The sequence below is a fragment of the Dipodomys ordii genome, unplaced genomic scaffold, assembly GCF_000151885.1.
Source record: "Dipodomys ordii isolate 6190 unplaced genomic scaffold, Dord_2.0 Scaffold1, whole genome shotgun sequence".
Classification (NCBI taxonomy): domain Eukaryota; kingdom Metazoa; phylum Chordata; class Mammalia; order Rodentia; family Heteromyidae; genus Dipodomys; species Dipodomys ordii.
The window spans coordinates 67460991-67481619 of record NW_012267217.1 but is presented as its reverse complement, the minus strand read 5'-3'; positions in this window follow the sequence as shown (position 1 = coordinate 67481619).

Genomic DNA, 20629 nt, shown 5'->3' with positions numbered 1-20629 from the left:
GTGCGGTGGGGGCACAGGGGTGTGGTGGGAAGGCACAGGGGTGCGGTGGAGGGCACAGAGCTGCGGTGGGGGGCGCAGGGGTGCAGTGGGAGGGCACAGGGGTGTGGTGGGAGGGCACAGGGGTGCAGTGGGTGCACAGGGGTGTGGTGGGGGTGCACAGGGGTGTGGTGGGGGCACAGGGGTGCAGTGGGTGCACAGGGGTGTGGTGGGGGTGCACAGGGGTGTGGTGGAGGGCACAGGAGTGCAGTGGGAAGGGCACAGGGCTGTGGTGGGGGGCGCAGGGGTGCGGTGTGTCCCATCTCCCTCCCTCACTGCTGTCAAGATCCCAGGCCGAGCCGCGGTGCCACACTCTGTGCCGTCCTGTCCCCTGTGCTGCAGCCTTCCTGGGCCCCCTCCCAACCAGCCAAGCCAAGCCCTCCTTCCAGAGCTGGGTACTGGAGGAGCCGGGGGAGCCAGGTAACAGCAGCATGCTGCACTCCGGAGCCTCTGCCCTCAAACAGCTGAAATATGCTCTTTGTACTTTGGGAAGTCAGTGACTCCCAAATTACCTCTGGAAGGATTTACTTCCACAGTGCTGGTAGCCATCCAGGATCTGAGGCTGGGAAGCCGTCTCCGTGGTGACCTCCCCCAGGCTCCGCGCTGCCAGCCTGGCAGTGTGCCCGCTGGCGGTGTTTGAGGGGTGCCTGCACCGCTCGGGGCGCTCTGAGCCCCGCCAAAGGCCTGGCTGCTCAGGGCAGCTGCACTAGGGCAGAGAGCAGGCGGTGGAGGCCGACTTCCATGGCTCCATCTCATTCCAACTGGGAAGCACGCTGTCCAGCAGGAAGGATTGGGGGGGTGTGCCAGGCAGCCGGCGGTGGCTCCCCAGCCCGGGTGCCTCGACACCACTTCGTGGAGTGAGCGGACCTTGACCCCTCTTCCTGGCCTAGACAGCCCACACCAACCAGGATCGGCGTGGCGTGCCCCTGTTTGTCTTGGCTGGAGGTTCCTCGTGGCTTCTCAGTCACTCTGAAGCTCGGCCAGTTGCTGTTCTTTATTCTTATTGAAAGGAAGGAAATGCCAGGGGCCCTTTGAAAACCTGGGCTGATGGCATAGAGGAAGGAAATGAGGAAATTCATTGAGCTAAATGGTGGAAATTGGAGATTAGACTCAGCCACCACAGGAGCCACTGTTCCCCACAAACGTAGATTTTACCAAACTTAGCCATGTGCGTGTGGCTCAGCTGCTATCTGCAGGGCCAGCCCTCCCCCGGGACTCCATCCCTCCCCCGGGACTCCCAGCCCTCCCCCAGGACTCCAGCCCTCTGCAGGGCCAGCCCTCCCCCGGGAATCCATCCCTCCCCCGGGACTCCACCCCTCCCCCGGGACTCCCAGCCCTCCCCCAGGACTCCACCCCTCCCCAGGACTCCACCCCTCCCCAGGACTCCACCCCTCCCCAGGACTCCCAGCCCTCCCCAGGACCCCACCCCTCCCCAGGACTCCCAGCCCTCCCCAGGGACTCTCAGGAAGACAGCCCAGCCGAGACCTTAGGGTGACTCCCGATGGAGGAAGGCAGGTGTGAAGGATGCGGGAGGGCAGGGGGACTAGAAGGCCTTCTGTGACGCGTCGTTTCATAGCATTTTTCCAAGTAGAAATGTGACGTGTGTTTACATTATGGGAACTCGGCGTCTGTACGAACCTTTGAAGCCCTGAGTTCACAAGCTGAGGCCGGCCGGCCGCGTCCTCAGGCCTCGGCACCCTTTCACACTTGCGCTCCTCAGGCTGTTGGCGCCCAGTGTGTGCACGTTTTCTTTTACTATTAGGCCAGTGTGCGCCTTCCAGGTCATTCCTGATGACCGCATGCCCCCTCCATCCGCAGGCTCATCTGCCTTCACATGAAGGATAAGGACTGAGTCTAAGGTAGGCTCCCTGTCGGACACGTCAAACCAGCATTTTGTCATAAGAATAACGCATCCTCGCCGTACCAGAAGACCTAAAATCAGTGTCGGGAGTCAGTTTCTGTTTCCGCACGGGAGAGTGGGCGCTGTGGCTGTACCTGCTGAGTGAGAGGATGAACGTGGGAAAGGCAGCGACGCCCCTGGGCCTGTCCGCCGGGTGGGGCCTCCACTGGCTACCAGCCCAAAGCGGCAGGCACCGCTGGGAAACGCGACCACCGCTGACAAACCCCTGGGCTCCGCGCGGACAAGTCTGAGAGTTGAAAGCCCAGGGCGCAGCCACGGGGGACCCCGTCCACACCGTGTCGTGGGGTTCAGCTCCAAGAGCTCCATCACCTTCTCACAGAAAAAGCTCCCTCGTGCATGTGAGGGGGGCAGGAAAAGGTGCCCTGAGACTGCAGAGCACCCGCCTTCTCAACAGGCTGTGCTCAGACAAAACACATTCGCTCCAGCCCAGCCTGCTGCAGTCCTCGCAGAGGCCACTGGCAGTGGCCTCCCAGCACCCCCAGCCCCTCTGCCAACTAAAGAGGGGGAGCTCAGAGACACCGGGATTCACAGTCCGAAGCAGTGCTACCACAGCCAGGGCCCGCAGCCCGCACCGCCACCCAGGCCCAGCCCAGCAGGGAAAGCCACCATGTTCCCGAGTTCTTGTGACCCACACGTCACCACTGGCTACTGAAAAAAAAAATCCCAGGGCATGCCAAAAGCCAAACTCAACAGTTAGAAGAAGGGGAGCACCCTGAAGGGCAGACTCAACAATGCCAAGGATGCCAGTTACCAGACTGGGATTAAACCACCATGATGCGCGAAGGAAGAAAAAGCAGGAAGGCATGGAACACACTACTAAGAGCAGAAATGAAGTGCATCACTCCGGATCCACGGACAGTAAAAGGATAATAAAGGAGCAACTCAATTAAAAATGACAAAAATCACCAAACAAGACATCTGAACCACATGTCAGATCTCAGTCACCTGCACAGACAAAAGGCACAGTGGAATTCTACTCACCCAGGGGAAAGGATGATATTGTCCCAATTGTAAAGAAATGGAAAGACCTGGAAAATTATATTAAGCAAAGTAAGTCAGGTCCAGAGAGACACGGGTACATGTTCCTCATGTGTGGAGGCTGGATTTAGCTTACAAATAAATGCATTGGGTGGTATGCGAGTGAACACAAACGTGTTCACTGATATGATAGACCCAAGGAAGAACTCAAATCCAACAAAGTGAACACCAGGCAGAGGGCAGTGAAAAGGGGCAGGTGAGGTGGAAGGGGAAGGAGTCAGGAATGAAGAGGAGGAGAGGGGGGAGGAGACGCAGTCAAGAATCCAACGTGCATCCTACAAAAGGAAGAAGAGGGAGGGAAGCAGCGGGTAGGAAGGATGGGCGAGGATGCTGGAAGGGATCAAGATGCTCTGTGTTCGTGAACTCCTTCATTAAATGGCAGTTCCTTTGTACAACTACTTAAAGAGACTTACAAAAAATAATGTTAGAAAAAAAGAAAAGGAGGCGGAACTAGCTGCTGCAGAGAAGGAAGCATGCCCAGAGGGAGAACTGACCGCCAGGAAGAGGCCCGTCCCTCCACACAGCTGCTGCTGCCCACGGCCGCCAGACCGGCTCTGCAGATGGGCAGCAGGTGTTACAAGTGATTGTGGCACTTCGGCAGAGAGAGGGGCAGGTCCCGGGAGCCGTGCATCAGAAGGAGGTCTGGGAAGCAGGCCCGGCGCCAGCCCTGGCCTCAACTGTGCCCACCAGCATCGCAGCCAGCCCCTGGCGATGGCACGTGAGGGTCAGGACCGGGGAGGAGGTAGCGCTGGAGAGAACAGTTAGGAACCATTGCAACAGCCAAAGCTCTAGAGTCAGTGCTGATCTGGATTCGGGTGCTAGGCGAGCATAATAAAAACATACAGTGCTATATGATAGTGTTTATATAATAAACTGTAAAGTTAAAACTGCAGGGTTAGTACTAGACACCTATTATGAATGTAAGCCAGTAAGATTTACTGACAGACGGTTAAATGGGTGAGACATGGTCACAATATGTCTTCCATCAAAATGCTGGAATCCTTTTCTTTCCCCTGGTTGGGCTGGCTCTGTGATTTAACCGATAAAACCTGACAGAAATGCCTGGCAGGCTCCAAGGTTGGACCCTAGGATCTGAGCTTTCCCTTTTGTTCTTCTGATGCTCTCGGTGAGATTCCCAACGCATCTGAACGGGAAACTCTGCTCAAAGCCCTACAGAGCGCCCATCATCGGCCGACACCCACCACCCACCCATGGCTGGAAGCCATCACTCAACTTCACACTACCCAGGACTGGCAGAGTGGAATAGCCAGCCAGCTGAGCCCCGTTAAGCCACACCATCAGGAGGGAGATACATTGTCTTCACAGTTCTCCATCTCAGGGCTCGGCTGGAAGCGGCCACTGAGATCTGAGCCTGACTCAGAGCTGAGGTCCGAGGCGCAGCCTTCTCCCCCGCCACGCTAGGAGAGGGTGACACGCTTTGTTTATGGGCTGAATGCAGAGAACTTGTAAGAACTTGGCCATATTCTCAGCCACCCCATCCCAGCCCTCCGCTTTGGCATTTCTTCCGGCCAGGGCAGCCCGGGCTCCGCCGCAGCCCTCGGGGGCCTGCTGCCCGGCCCCCACGCGGCCAGGTGCGCCGCTCGCGCTGCAGGCCCGCCCAGGCCTCTGGAGCTCTGGCGGAGGGCCTGCCCGGCGAGCCCGCCGGCACTCAATCCTGGCCCGGGGAAAGCTAAGTGCTCGGGATATTATTTCAACCATCTTTGAGAGAATGAGCCATAAAACTCCAGGCTGGTACCTCTGCTGCCGAGCTGCAGACCTCAATGCCGTCGGTGTGTTTCTCGCAGCATTCGTTAAAATCCTCTTAAAGTCCCGCCTGCGCCCTCGGGAAGCCGCGCCACCCGGGCGCACTCGCACAGGTGAATTGGCTCCTTAAAGCGTGTAAATGAATGTCATTCCCCATAATTCTTGGTTTCCCAAAAAGTAAGTTTTACAACTCTGTTGCCTTCCTCCCGGCAGGTCAAGAGTGTGACTGGCCTGCGGAGACGCAGGCCGCGGCCTGCACTGAGAGGCGCAGCCATGGCCGGCCGCCAGCGCTGGGGGGAGCGCCCGAGGGGAGGGGGAGTGAGGGGAGGGGGGCCCACGGGAAGGGGAGAGCTGGGAGGGAAGCCCACAGGGAGGGGGGCCATGAGGAGGGGGCCTGAGGAGAGGGGAGAGCGGGGTGGGTGGTTCTGGAAAGGGTACTCCCAGTGTGGACAGACACCTGCTTCTGTTTGGAAGAAATGACCCACTGAAGACTAAGTGCCCCCTTGGGATACTGTGTTCCCTAAAGACCCGGGCACAGCTCAGTACTTGTGCCTTGTCCCCTGTGTGCTCTGCTGGCTCAGTGCCAGTGCCGTGGATGGCTCCACAGGACCATTTACCAGTTGGTCCTGTGCCCAGCCCATTGGTCATCTCAGAGCCATGCCATGCGGCAAGCTACTTTACCTCATTTAAAAAAAAGCTGAGACTCAGGTTGAGCATAGTGACGCACGTCGATAATCCCAACTACTCAGGAAGGGGGTAGAAGGATCAAAGTTCAAGGCCAGCCAGCTCAGGCAAAAGCACCAAGACCCTATCAAGATTAGAAAGAAAAAAGGAGGAAGGAAGGAAGGGAGGGAGGGAGGGAGGGAGGGAAGGAGGGAGGCGGGCGGGCGGGCAGAGGGAGGCTCAAGTCGCAGGGTATTAGCACACTCGAAGCTTGAAAATTCCAGGAACACCAAACACTAATGCTGAGACAGGCTCAGAAAGGCCAAGTCACCTAAGCAGACAACGCGGCAGGCAGGCAGGGACGAGGAGATTCCCTGTGAGTTTGCCAAATTCTGGTTTGTTTCACCTGTGCTGTTGTGTGAAGATGATGAAGAGCATGTTGATTTTTTAAGTAATTGAATAAAGATTAACGCCAAAGGGAAGAACTGGCGATGATGAATGTGAGGCTGTGTTCAGACCCCGCAGGGTCCACAACCCCTCGACTGCTCTCTGCCCCTCCCTAGACTAGAGACCCGGAAAGGCAGAGCTCCGTGGCCCAGGGGTCGGGGCGGGCTCTGAGCGGCTGGCTCAGAGTCCGTGCACTGCAGCTCTGGTTGGCTCTGGGTGGCTGGCTCAGAGCCCGTGCACTGCAGCTCTGGTTGGCTCTGGGCGGCTGGCTCAGAGCCCGTGCACTGCAGCTCTGGTTGGCTCTGGGTGGCTGGCTCAGAGCCCGTGCACTGCAGCTCTGGTTGGCTCTGAGCGGCTGGCTCAGAGCCCGTGCACTGCAGCTCTGGTTGGCTCTGGGCGGCTGGCTCAGAGCCCGTGCACTGCAGCTCTGGTTGGCTCTGGGCGGCTGGCTCAGAGCCCGTGCACTGCAGCTCTGGTTGGCTCTGAGCAGCTGGCTCAGAGCCCGTGCACTGCAGCTCTGGTTGGCTCTGGGCAGTGCTGTGCCCGGGGCCCCTCCACAGTGGAGGTCAGAGCCAGGCTTGGGGCGGCCTCCACCCCCTCCTGGCACTGCAGCTCTGGCCCATGCCACCCCGCTGAAGGCAGAGCCCTTGGAGACTTCCTGGAAGACCACAAGCCCCACGGTGGAGAGGGGAAGCGGAGGGCGGGGAGAGCAGCCTGGGGGACGGCTGACGGCCACTCCATTCTGAGCACAGTGGTCAGAGCCTCCCATTGGCTGGCAGGACAGGCGGGGCCGGGACGAGCCACAGCGCTGAGAGGACACAGGGAGAGAGCGGGGGCCGCGTCTGACGGCTGCCCCGAGCCTCCCTGGGTGTGGGGGGCCTCTCCGGGCTCCATTGTGCACACCACATGGCAGGGGTGCTCTGGGGTTGGAGGCAGTACCCCGTCTGTGTCTGTACCCATGGGGTTCAACACGGGAAAGGCAGGCTGGGAGAGGCGGCCCTGAGGTTTCTGGGGTCCCAGGTGGCTCTGTGCATGCAGAGGCTGCACAGTCGGCAGAGGTACTAGCTCTCCAGCATTTAGACATCAGGTGTTCTGCAACTCCGACACATTTGCACACGTGCCTGAGCCAGACAGAGGTGGCTGTACAGAGGTGGCCTCAGGGCCTGGAGGAGGAGGATGTCTGGGGGAGGAGGAGGATGTCTGAGGGAGGAGGAGGATGTCTGGGGGAGGAGGAGGATGTCTGGGGGAGGAGGAGGATGTCTGAGGGAGGAGGAGGATGTCTGGGGGAGGAGGAGAATGTCTGGGGGAGGAGGAGGATGTCTGGGGGAGGAGGAGGAGGAGGATGTCTGAGGGAGGAGGAGAAAGTCTGGGGGAGGAGGAGGATGTCTGAGGGAGGAGGAGGATGTCTGGGGAGGAGGAGGATGTCTGGGGGAGGAGGAGGAGGAGGATGTCTGGGGGAGGAGGAGGATGTCTGGGGGAGGAGGAGGAGGAGGATGTCTGGGGGAGGAGGAGGATGTCTGGGAGAGGAGGATGTCTGAGGGAGGAGGAGGATGTCTGAGGGAGGAGGAGGATGTCGGGGGAGGAGGAGGATGTCTGGGGGAGGAGGAGGATGTCTGGAGGAGGAGGAGGATGTCTGAGGGAGGAGGAGGATGTCTGAGGGAGGAGGAGGATGTCTGGGGGAGGAAGAGGAGGTCTGGAGGAGGAGGTCGGGGGGGGGAGGAGGTATGATGGAAGGAGGCCTGGAAGAGGAGGAGTTATGGAGGAGGAGGAAAAGGAGGCGGTATGGAGATGGAGGAGGATTGTGGAGGAGGAGGAAGAAATTGAGGAGGAGGAGGAGGAGGAGGCGGTATGGAGATGGAGGAGGAGAAGGTATGGAAGAACAGGAGAAGGAGGATGTATGGGGGAGGAGGAGGGAGATTGTGGAGGAGGAGATGGTTGAGGAGGAGGAATGGAAGAAGAAGAGGAGAGGTAGGGAGGAAGAAGAGAAGGAGGAGGCATAGAAGAGGAGGAGGAGGTATGGAGGAAGAGGAGAAGGAAAATGTATGGAGGAGGAGGAAGAGGAGGGAGATTGTGGAGGAGGAGGAGGAGGAGGTTGAGGAGGAGGCATGGAAGAGGAGGAATGGAGGAGGAATGGAGGAAGAGGAGGAGGAGGAGGAATGGAGGAAGAGGAGGCGGAGGAGGAGGAGTGTGGAGGCATGGAAGAGGAGGAGCAGGAGGTCTGGGGGAGGAGGGCGTCTTGGGCAGGGGGCTTCTTGGCCGGGGGCTTCTGCCTCTGGACGGCAGCCTGTCTGTTCTCCACAACTGCGAAGGTGTTTTATTTCCTGGAATTGCAGATCAAAGGACATTGTTTTAAGACTCTGGGCTGCTACTTCCATTTCTGTGGGGAGACCATAGGGTAACAGCCGGTTCGTATGGGCCAGGATGGGAGAACTAGACACAGGCAGGGGCGGGGAGCTCTTCTGGGGACACGCCGGCCCTGGCGGGCTGCACAGCCGCACAGCAGGTGGAGGAGTCGGCCGTGCTGTCCCAGCTGCACCAGGAGATCCATGCGCAGGTGCTCTCTGAAGCCCCAGAGAAGAGTTACCCCACTTCTAAACCCAGAGTGTGAAGACTGGGCCTCCACCGGCCTCATCACCCTGTGCCCGGGCGTCACCGGGGCTCCGGTCACCCCACGTCCAGACCACCTGTCCATGGCTTCCCCTGCCTTCCTTCCAAAAGGTGAGCTTCCTCCATAGAATGTTCCAGATGAAAAAGCCATGCTTCCTGTCAGCCCCTCCCCATTCACAAGAGCTCAACGTGGCTGAGGTTTTATGTGAAAGCAGACCCGAGGGCCACCCACGCATTGGGAACTGAGACTGCCAGAACATTCCCACATCCCAAATCCCGCCGTGCCGGGAGCCAGGGGCGCATCTTCCCACAGGGGCCGGTCCTGTGCAGAGCCGGTTCTCAGGCGAGTGTTTGCAGAATGCGATTTTACAAAGCAACTTAATTTGTATGGGAAGGAGCCCTGCCTGCAGGCATGCCCACGGAGGCCAGAGGGCGCTCCTAGAGGAGGACACGGAGGCCAGAGGAGGCTCCTAGAAGAGGACACAGAGGACAGAGGGGGGTCCTAGAGGACATGGAGGTCAGAGGGGGACATGGAGGCCAGAGGAGGCTCCTAGAGGAGGACATGGAGCCCAGAGGGGGGTCCTAGAGGACACGGAGGCCAGAGGAGGCTCCTAGAGGACACGGAGGCCAGAGGAGGCTCCTAGAGGAGGACACAGAGGACAGAGGGGGGTCCTAGAGGACATGGAGGCCAGAGGAGGCTCCTAGAGGACATGGAGGCCAGAGGAGGCTCCTAGAGGACACGGAGGCCAGAGGAGGCTCCTAGAGGACACGGAGGCCAGAGGAGGCTCCTAGAGGAGGACACAGAGGCCAGAGGAGGCTCCTAGAGGACACGGAGGCCAGAGGGGGACACGGAGGCCAGAGGAGGCTCCTAGAGGAGGACACAGAGGACAGAGGAGGCTCCTAGAGGACATGGAGGTCAGAGGGGGACATGGAGGCCAGAGGAGGCTCCTAGAAGAGGACACAGAGGACAGAGGGGGGTCCTAGAGGACACGGAGGCCAGAGGGGGACACGGAGGCCAGAGGAGGCTCCTAGAGGGGGACACGGAGGCCAGAGGAGGCTCCTAGAGGAGGACACGGAGGCCAGAGGAGGCTCCTAGAGGACACGGAGGCCAGAGGAGGCTCCTAGAGGAGGACACAGAGGCCAGAGGAGGCTCCTAGAGGACATGGAGGCCAGAGGAGGCTCCTAGAGGAGGACACTGGCTCAGACACCGGCACAGAAAATGACAGTCATCAAATCAGCTCCAGAAAATGCAAACAAGAAGGTCTTTCTTTGTGGCTGTCTATGTTTTCTTTCCTTTCTGCTTTGTTTGCTTTTTTATCTGTCTCTGAGAGGGCAAGGGGGGGCACAGAAATGCAGGGACTCAGGGTGCACAAATGCAGCAGTGGCACTCACTGGACACTATGTGGAAAATGAACTACACAACTTGTGGTGGGGACGGGAGGGAAAAACTGGGAGAGAGCGAGAGGAAGGGTGGCATTGTCCCAAAACAAATGTCCTCCTTACCTGACTTACGTGAGTGTAATCCCTCTGCACAGCCTCTTAATAATAATAATAATTCTGAAAAAGGAATTCTGAAAGGTTGGAGGGGCTGGGAGCCCCGCACGCCCCTTGGACTCGCTGTCTTCCCCAGGACCAGCAGCCTCGGGGGACAGCCCCAGCCGGCGTACGGCTGCCCGGATCCACAGCAGGCCAGCCCTGCCCTGCTGCTTCCTCAAGATGCAAACAGGAACACAGCCTGGTCGTTGCACTCGGTGCACAGGCTGCCCCCAGAAGACAGTGCCTGCCGCCAGAGCGAGGTTCACCAAGAGAGACAGAAGGAAAGGAAAACCCGGCAGAGGAAGCCGGGCTTCTGACAAACACCACTATGAATAAGTCAAACCTCGACAAGTTTAACGTTAACCTTGGGTGCTGGTGGCTCAAGAGGCTGAGATCGTAGAGGATCGTGGTTCAAAGCCAGCCCAAGCAGAAGAGTTTGTGAGATACCATCTCCAAAATGACCAGCAAAAAAAAAAGCTAGGTTGGAGGAGAGGCCCAAGGAGAAGAACACCAGCCAAATAAGTAAACACTGAGCAAGCCCAAGGCCCTGAGTTCAAGCCCAGAACCCGAAAGAAAAAGATTTGACCTGAAAGAAGAAAGGAACATGAATCACTAAAACACATTAGAAGAGGGACAGAAGAGGTTATTTGTCCTTTTTTTGGGTGGGGGGAGACATTAAAACATGGAGGGCTACAGCGGTTTAAACAGAAGCTGAGTAGGACAACAATTGATAGAGCAAGGAGAGGTGTAGGAGCCCACCTATGATGCGCCATCAGACCCAAGCTACCAACCATATCGGAGGCCTCGCAGACAGCCAGAGCGTGAGGTGTTCAGCCAACCTGGGACATAAGACCTAGGACAACCGAGGGACAAACAACTGAGGACCTCACTCTCCTCATAATCCAAAGACAGGGAGAGGAAAGAGGAGGAGGAGCAGGAACCCTTCCTGGGAGGCGGCAGCCGCCTGCAGCTGGGACCCATGCTGCTGACCGCTGACTGCTGACCACTGTGGCCCCGCCGTCAGCCAGTCAGGAAGGCGCTGGGCAGCGCCTGTCACCTGTGGCCCTGCCTTCGCCCCTCCTGGCCCCCGCACCGTGCAGGAATGCTGTGCCCTGGGAGGAAGAGAGAGCAAGGGGGTGGGGGCCGGGACTCCCCTGGGCTTCCTGTCCCCAGTCACTGCAGAGCCCCGGCCAGTCTGGAGCCAGATGACCCCGACCCTAGCCTAGCTCCAGCAGGATGACTATGCCCTCTCCCGCCTCTGCTCCTGACCCACACGGGGGGCGGGAGGAGCACCCAGGGTGGCACTGGGACGTGAACGGGCCCTGGGCTCAAGCAGTGCCCTGCGATCACAGCCACGTCCCCCAGAATGCACTGCACCTGGCCCACAGGAGCCTGCACTGCCAGGGCGGTGGGGGGGGGACTGTGGCACCCCAAAGCCTGGAGGCACTGGCTCCGGACACACCACACCTGGGTGGCAGGGGAGCCCGGACCCTCACCACCTCCCCCCCCCCAAGCCTTGGGAAACACGCACATTCCAGGAACTCTCTCCCCAACTTTATGTGGATATTTTACTGCTCCCGGCCCTCGGGGCTTGGCAGGGGGACAGAAATGCCTCTCCCGTCCCGGGCAGGCCCTCTCTGCAGAGGAGGCCGGCCGCACTCCACCCGAGCCTAGCCAGCCCCCGAACACGCCCTGGCAGCTTGACAACCCAAGCGATGGCCACTGCGAATCGTCCGTGTCCTGAGGAGTCGGGAAGGAGACGTCGCAAGGGCAAAGCGTCCAAGGGCAAATGGTTTGAATAAGGACTTGTTGAGAGGTTTCTGACTGAGAGGCCCAGGGCGTGTAAAACCCAAAGCCCTCGGGCCTCGGGTGCGAGCACCAGCACGCCCGTCCCCGTGTGCGGGTCAGCGCCCGGCCTCTGCGGCCCGCCGCGGCTCCGCTCTGCTCTGCTGCCCCTGTGCGCGCTGCCTGCTCACGCAGCCGCCACAGCTGGTCAGAACCGAAAGCCGTCCCCCAGTTCCCCAGAACCTTTGGGGGGTGGTTGTGCTTTCTGTTTGTTCTCTTCTTTTGCACTCGGGGTCTTGTGCTCTTGCTTGATATTTTCACTCAAGGCTGATACTCTGCCACTTGAGCCATGCCTCCACTTCTGGCTTTTTGCTGGTTAATTGGAGATGAGTCACTCAGATTTGTCTGCCCCAGCTGGTTCCAAACGACGCTCTTCAGAGCTCAGCCTCCTGAGCTGGGATTGCAGGGGCGAGCCGCCGGCCCCCACTGCACGGCTCATCGTGAACTGTGACAAACCACGGCCTTCCTGACATGGTGCCCCCAGTCAGCGGCCAGGCAGGGGTCGGGCTGGCACCTCAGTCCACCTGCTGGCTGTGTAATTGGATTTGGGGGAGCCCAGGAGCAGGGAGGGCAAGCCAGCAGGCAGAGCTGGGAGATGTCTCTGGACCCCAGGGGAACCTCACAGGTGGATAAACGCCGGGATGGAGGCAAACCTCCTGCTTCTAATCCTGGAGGCAGGAGAGAGGCGCAGAGAGTGAAGGGCCGCACAGCTCACACGGAACCCGGGGCGCCTCGCTGCTCCTCCCTGCGGCCTCGAGGCTCCATTCGAGGCTCCAGGGGAAGTGTGGACAGTGCACTGCGGGGAGGGAGGAGGAAGCTCAGGGTGCGGGAGCCACACTCCCGGGGGGCTGGCGACCACCCTCAGACAGGGTACAGAGCAGACTCTGGGCCCAGGGAGGGTCTCGGCCCTGAGGAGGTGAGGAAAGCAAGGCAGTCCAGGGTCAGAGACAGGAGAGGGCCCAGTTCCTGGCTTTGCATCAAGGAAAGAGTCTGGGAAGAGGCCACGTGGACCCCAGCTACCCACGCAGACCCGGGTGCCACGCGGAGCTGTCCACCAGCACCAGCGAGCGGCCAAGGGCAGACGTGGGCTGTGGCATGGGCTGGCACAGCGGACAGCCCGGTGAGGGATGGAGGGGCTGCTCTGGGGCTGGTCTGGCTGAGGCTGTGGAGAGCAGAGCCCAGCCCCCCTGACAGGAGGTGAAGAGACCGACAGCCAGGCCCACACCCAGACACAGCCCACGCCAGCAGGCCAGGCTGCGCAGGCCAGGCCAGGGAGAGACGCAAGCTGGGAGCTGCAGGTGTGAGCAGCTTAGAGGTAATCCAGGGAACCCTCACCTTCCTTCCTTGACAAGGAATGAAGTCAAGTTCAATCAAGAGCTCCAAGTGACCGCCCTGACCTTCCCTTCCAGACTGCCCCACGCTCCCTGTGCACAGCGCCCGGCCAGCCACACCCCACCCCTGGCTCCTGCTGCCTCCTCTGGCTCAGTCCCCCAGGTGCAGGGCTTTCCATGGTAACCAGGAAAGCCCAGCCAAACCAGGCCAGGCCGGGGCCCTGCGTTCTTGCTCAGGCCAGCTGCGCTCCGAGGAGCCCTTTCCGGGAGCCAGGCCCAGCTGCCCCCTCTGAGCTCCCTGCCGTGAGCCCCTTGCTCCCTGGCCCAGGCCCCCTTCTTGCCCCTCCCTCCCATGTATCCCAGGCCTGCAGCACCGAGGAGGTGGGGGCAGCCACGGAGGCGGTCCTGCCACTGGGTTCCCAGGTAGGCACAGCAGGCCGGGCAGGGCAGGTAACACAGGAGCTCTCCGACGGAGTGATTTAAAAAGCTGTGATGCTCTGTCGATGGTTTTATTTTTAAAATGTAACAAGAATATTTAAAGCAATCAATAAGAGAGCGTGGTGGCCTCAGAGACCACTGTATCCCAAAGGAAGGGGACACGAGGTCCTGTGTGAAGCCTGGGGCCATGAGCAAATCTCTAAGGTGAACGGACCTGAGAGAGAGAGAGAGACAGAGAGAGACAGAGAGACCCTGAGAAGCTCTGGGATAGAGTGATTGTGAGCCAGCCTACAAATGGGACCTGGGAAGAGAGAGGGGGGAGAGGGAGACAGGAGAGAGAGTAAGCCTTGGTGTGAGCCTTGGAAGCAGAAGGTCAGAGTGCAAGGTGCTTTGTGGGCCCATCACACAGGAAAGGGGCACAGGATGGGAGAGGAGGTGTGGATGGCCGGCACGTGTCTGGCACGTGTCTGCACAGCCTGGCCTGTGGAGAGTCTGGGGCAGGCAGTGTCCACCGCATCCCCTGCCACCCCGTGTCGGGGGAAGGTGTATACATTGCTCCTGTGCGCCAGCCCTGTCTCACATGACTCTCACGGCTTCGTGTGTGATTTAATGAAAATACGCAGCCTCGTGGTAGACTGAGCATCTTAACAGGAAGAGCCCACCTCCGGCGACGTCCGGATCGCTAGCGCTGATGCGGCAACTCGCTCTAATTTCCTTTCTATTTTCCTTCTTGTTCACTTAGAAACTTTCTTACTATTCTGGGTTCATTTTTCCTACAGTTGATATGTGATGATCGTGTGTGTGTGTGTGTGTGTGTGTGTGTGTGTAGTACCATTCCTGGGGCTTGAACTCAAGGCCTGGGTGCTGTCCCAGAGTTTCTTTTGCTCAAGATTAGTGCTCTACCATTTGAGCCACAGCTCTCTCTCTGTTCCAGAGAGAAAATTCCAGACAGCAGCAGCCAGACCAGAAGTATGCTGGGAGACAGGACAGAAGCTGCAGGTTGCTGATCAAATCCTGAAATCCCTTGGCTTGGTGCTTCAAACTAGTCCCTTACCAGCATCTCTGAGCGTCTTTGAACTGCTCATAAAGAGATGAATGCGGCACTTCACACGTCCACTGTGGAGTCAGGAGGCCTTAGATCTGCTTCAAGACTGCGGTCCCAGAGCCTCCCCCCATCCATCAGGGACAAAACCACACTCGGGCTCCGAGGAGACCACGACATGTTGGCACTCTGCCACCAAAGATCCCTGGGAGGCAAATGAGGGGAGAGGAGGGAGAGGCTGCTTCCAGAAGGAGAAGATCTGTGCCTGGGCTTTGATCCTGCTCTGATTTTTATTTGTTCTAGCCACATCCTTTTTGTGGCACCACTCGGCTTCAAGTGCTTTAAATTAGATGGAGCTAGGAAACGCATTTCCCCCCCTCTCTCCTCCCCCACCACGCAGGCCTGTGGGCTCCAGCCGGTGCGAGATGTGTGATCACACCACGTTCAAATGGAACTGGAATACATCGAGACAGACCCGCCGAGCGGCACTGTGTGCCTTCGGACGCCCTCGCGTGCGTTCCCAGCAGCCTGTGGGCAGCGCCGCTCCAGCCAGCAATGGGGTGGGGGGGGGAGGTTTACACTCCAGGCTCTGGAGCCTGGTCAGGCCGCGGATTCACGGGTGGCTGCTGATTGAACGTGCACACGCATCTGTATTCGTGATCACCTGGCCATCCTGCTGCCCTTCCTGTACGCCTCCCTCTCACAGTTACCCAGGCTGAACAAGGACCGGGTCTGCATTCTAGGCCCCTCTCTCCTTCTGCATGTAAGAGGATGGGACGCAGCTCGCACGGCCGCGGCAGGAGGGGTGGGAAGGGGGGGGTCTGTTTCTCATTGAGAAGAGCAAACCGGCCCCCGCTCACTGACTCAGCATGCACAGGAGCTTGCTCCAGCCAAGTCCCTTCTGCTGCTCTTGAGAGGGAGAAAGATGCCTCAGGCCCTCCAAAGAGACTCGGAGACAAACCTCCCATCTCCACAACCTTGCTTCTAGACCCCTGGCTCGGCGGCAGCCGCTCTGCCCCTCCAGGCAGGCGCGTCCCTTTCTATCTTTGGGAGATGCCCGTGTCGGCTCCTTGCTTCTGCATGGCCAGGCCCAGCGGTGAGGGCATCAGAGGCAGGAGTTCCCAGAACAGAGGTGACTTCCACAGCACCGCGGTGGCCAGAGCCCTGCCTGCACTGCAGGAACTCAGGGCCATCACTGGTGCTGGTAGTTAACTGGAAAATTCTAACTGTAAGACTGCAGCATGGCTCAGATGACAGATTTACCTCACATGTTCAAACCCCAATGTGAAGGGGGGGGAGGAAAAGGAGGAAGAAGAATGAAGGAGGAGAAGGAGAAAGGGAAAGATGAAGTGGAAGAGGAGGAAGAGGAGGAGGAAGTGGAAGAAGAAGATATATGTGCCAGCATAAAGTTTTACAAATCGATTTCCTTTCTCTCTGTGTTGACGCAGTGACTTGTGTGTAGCCCGGGTCTGGATCTGGAATGCCTCCCCTCTAACCACCCAAGGAGCTGGGACTGTGCAGGAGCCGCCACGCCCTCTGCCCTCTGCCCGCCCACCCCCGCCTCTCTGACAGCGCCTGAGGTCTAGGGCCCCACGCTCGTCAGTCTCTCCTGCTTTCTGTCCTCTTTGGCTACCACGCCTGTTTCTCCTGCTGTCACAGGGCCAGGATGCTCGCGGAGTGCTGTGTGAAGCCTGTTGGGCAGATAATTCCTGGCAACAACTTCATGGCAGCAGGGGCCTGGGCCCGCGCAGACCTCGCTAGATTTGAAACAACTGGAGAACAGGACAGGTGATCCTGCCGCTGCCGCAGCCCGCCCTCCTCCCTCCCCACCCCCCGGCCCCTAGAGGCCCCAGATTCACTCGAGCCACACTCTGGAATTATCCCATTGCACCCCCGCACACACACACACATGGAATGCCTGTGCACCCACATACACACCTGTGCACACACATACACATACATATACACCTGTGCACACACACACAATCAACAATGGCCCATCATCACTACCTGGAAAGAGGCTCTGCTCTCAGTGATTCCCAGAGCTGCCCCCGCCCCTCACATCCCTGATTTCTTAGCTCTAGGATTGGCTCGGCCCATTTTCACTTCCGGGGAAGGTCATCCACGCCACATCGTTTCTGTGCGTGTTCCCAGAGGTTTGGAAAGCGTGTGGAGAGAGAGCTCAGCTCGTGACTCTTTAACCTGAGCCCCACACCGCCCGCCGTGGCCAGCCAGGTCATGTGACTAAAGAAGGGGCTAGGGGTGGGAGTGGTGCAGGTCACACCGCAGCACAGCGTGGGATGGCACAGAGGTCCGAGGGTGACTCTCCGGTGGCCCATCTCTGGCGTCTTGTGTCGGACGGGAGGGCTCAGGCAGCCTGGGGCTCTGGGTGTCCACAGGGAGCTGGGGCCTGTGGTTCCCACTGAGCACATCGCTGACCAGGGAGTGGACTGCACTGCACAGGCCCACCCAGCCTCCAGCGCCACGGGGCGCTCCGCGTCCCAGCACAAAGTGTCCACGCGGCAGCGAAACCAGCACCTTCCAGTAAGTTCACCGAGGCCCAGCGCCCACAGTCAAGGCTGACAGCGGTGAGGAGGTGTCCTCTGGCTCTTGGCACGTTTGCTAGGCAGGGCACCTCAGTCCAGACAGGGGCACCGCTTCCCCTCAGCGAAACCTGAAACATAAAAAACATGGATGCTTGCTTATAAATTCAAAGGCTGTAATCCCCAAGCTGGGAACGAAGCTGTGTGTCCACCATCAGAGCTGGGAACACAGCCGTGCGTCCACCATGTCACCATCAGAGCTGGGAACACAGCCACGTGTCCACCATCAGAGTTGGGAACGCAGCTGTGTGTCCACCATCAGAGCTGGGAACACAGCCGTGTGTCCACCATGTCACCATCAGAGCTGGGAACACAGCTGTGTGTCCACCATCAGAGCTGGGAACGCAGCCATGTGTCCACCACGTCACCATCAGAGCTGGGGACGCAGCCGCGTCCACCATCAGAGCTGGGAACACAGCTGTGTGTCCACCATCAGAGCTGGGAACGCAGCCATGTGTCCACCATGTCACCATCAGAGCTGGGGACGCAGCCACGCGTCCACCCCAGTCCTCTCCCCCAGGTGCTGACTTTGCTTTTCCTCCACAGGCCGCGGTCTTCTCGTGCCCACTGCACAACTCACCAGGAACCCCACCGTAACCTGAGTTTCGCCTCCCTCCACCTTTCCAGATTGCTCTGCTTCAGCGGCTGCCCCCTCGTTCCCACCTTGTTCAGGTAGCAGCCTAGGCACCCAGGTGTACAGCCGTGTGGATGGCATTTGGGCCCCCCCCCACCCCGTGGCAGCCCCATGGGCCAGCGGGACAGAGTGCACCTAGGGCCCCAGCCCAGGAGCCTGGACCGCTGACAGCAGGACACACACGCTCGCCTCGCTCCCCGGAGGCTGGTCCCAAGCCCCCCAAGCCCTGTGCCTACACTCCATTCCTCTGTCACGCCAGCAATCCAGAGAATCGCCACACCAGAGCCACGGCCAGCTTTTGAAGTGGGACATGATGAGCTCGTGCTGCGCCTGAGCAAGCAAGCATCCTCGAGGGAGGGCCTGGACCCGGCTGGGAGAACCAGCTGCTCGGGATCTACAGGACGAGGCTTTGGAGAGCCCGAGGCTGCGTTGGCAGGGAGGTTTGGATTCAAATACAAACTTGGCCTCTGTGGAGCAGTGGGAGCTCAGACACCCCAGCCACCTTCTCCCAACACCAACCGCTGCAGGAGCGCCACCAGGGCCAGGGGGACGGGCCGGGACCCAGGCGGGCCAGGGCTGTGCAGAGGCCGTGAATGACGCCGGCGGCTGTGGTCCGGTGGTGGACAGCTCCTTCAGTCACAGGAGCCGAGTTCTGCTGGGACCACACGAGAGCCCCGTAGAAAGCAGAGACCCACACACACACACACACCCCGCTCCCGCGGCTCCGCCTTCAGCTTCCTTCCCGCTGGCTTCTCGTCATCCCCGAGACATCGCGCTGGGCAAACTCTTCCGAAAGTCCTAGGCCAAGGGGCAGACAAGGCCCCGGCCCCGTTCCTGGATGCCGACCCAGGCTGAGCCCGCACTGACTGTGGCCAGGGCTGACATTCTGTGGCCCGGCGGCCGGCCGGCTTGGTGCTTGGGAGCTGACTCCCCACCTGGCCAGGCCCGGCCCGTGGGATTACGGGCATGTGGCTGCACACGTGGCAGGCTAGGCCCCCGACCTGCAGTGAGTCCCCTTGAACCTCAGCCAGGGGCTCTGAGGGAGATTCCCATCACCGCACCTGAGAGCGAGGGCGGCGGTGATGGGCCAGACCTGGGAGAAAGGCTCTGGGCACACAAGTGCTGTGCTGCCCAGCCAGCATCCACCCGTCTTGCTGGGCAACTCCCAGCCATGGAGAGCCAAGGAGAAGAGTTTGTGAACTGGGTCCAGCTCCCCCCCACCCCCCACCCCCACTCCAGCACAGCAATTACAGCCTTCTGGTCTCCAGATGCAGCGTCTGCAAACGATTTCCCTTTTGTTATTTCAAGCTCGGGGCCTTGATCTTTTGCCACTTTGGAAGAAGTAGAGAAACAAAGAGATCTGCGGCTGTTGCCTAATGGCGAGGCTGGCTTTGCCCGCAAAGCCCCGCTCTTGAAGGGTGCGCGCCGGGCGCCCACCGCCTCCCGGAGCAGCAGCGCCCTCACCTGGCCCCCAAGGGGGCTGCCGTGCGGCCCAGCACCCAGCTCCCTAGCTGCGCCCAGCAGGAGTAAATGGTGAGCCCAGGCTCCACCAACCTCTCTGTGTCCGCAACAGATGAGCGCCTCCGAGTGCCTGTCCTGGAGCTGAGGAAGCTTGTGTCGGCCTGTGTCCACAGGGGGCTGGTGCATGGGGAGGAGGGGCTCTGCCCCGCTGCCTCAAGGCTCTGGGCACCAAGGGACCGCAGTGCCCACCTGCTGAGGGACGCAGACCCCCGCTCTGCCGTGAGGACACCCGCGATCCCGGACGATCCATCTAACCCTGGCCCCATCACATGCCCAGCAAGCACCCGAGAGTCTGCTCCGTGCCACCCAGGGAGAAGCGTGGTGCCTGCTCAGTGGCCCCCGGTGTAACGAGGCCCCATGGGAGGGAGCACCTGGAGCAGAGAGCAGGCCCCCTGAAAGCCTCGTCCACCGTGAGATGGAGAGGATCCTTGATGGAGGAAAAGACAGCCCCTGTCCAGGAGGACGGCTGACGGAGCCAGGCACCTGGGAGGCAAACACAAAGATGTTGAGGACATGGTGGCAGAGGACCGGCCCAGAGAGAGAGCTGGGAACTCTGCAGGGGGTGCGGTGGGGTGGGGATGGGGCAGAGGATGGGGTGTCTGGGGTGACAGGTCCTGTGAAGGGGCAATGGGGTGGGGGAGCAGCTCTGCGGGCTGCTGGGAGAATCCGAGGGACCTGGAGTCCACTTCTTGGGCGTGGTGCTGGTGGGATTTCTTCCTGAGCAAGCACCTGGCACGGGTAGTAGGGATGACAGGGAGAAGGGCTCTGCCCGGCTGGGCGTGGGGGCGGCAGGGAAGATGGGCAGAGGGCAGGCTGGTGGGGGCGTGGCATGGGCCACGGAGGCCGGGTGGACACGTGGGATGGCAGATCTGTGGACACCTCTGTGTCCCAGATGGGGTGGAGACGTCGGCAGGCAGCGGAGGAGCACCAGCCCTGGGACACCTGGCAGAGCCTCCAGGGGCCCAGCCTGTCTCAGGCTCGGCCCACCAGCAGCCTCCTCCCCGCAAACCCACGCAACCCCTTCCCAACCCCACCCCAGTGACCCATGGTCACGCAGAACAAATATGCACGAACTCTAAAGCAAGCATGTTCCTAAGCTGTAGGCCGCACCTCAGGTCCTGCGCCTGCCCGGAGGTATTGCCAGTGATGTGAGTGTCACTAACTCCCTGTCAACCCCCCCCCAGCCTCTGACAACCGCCCCCC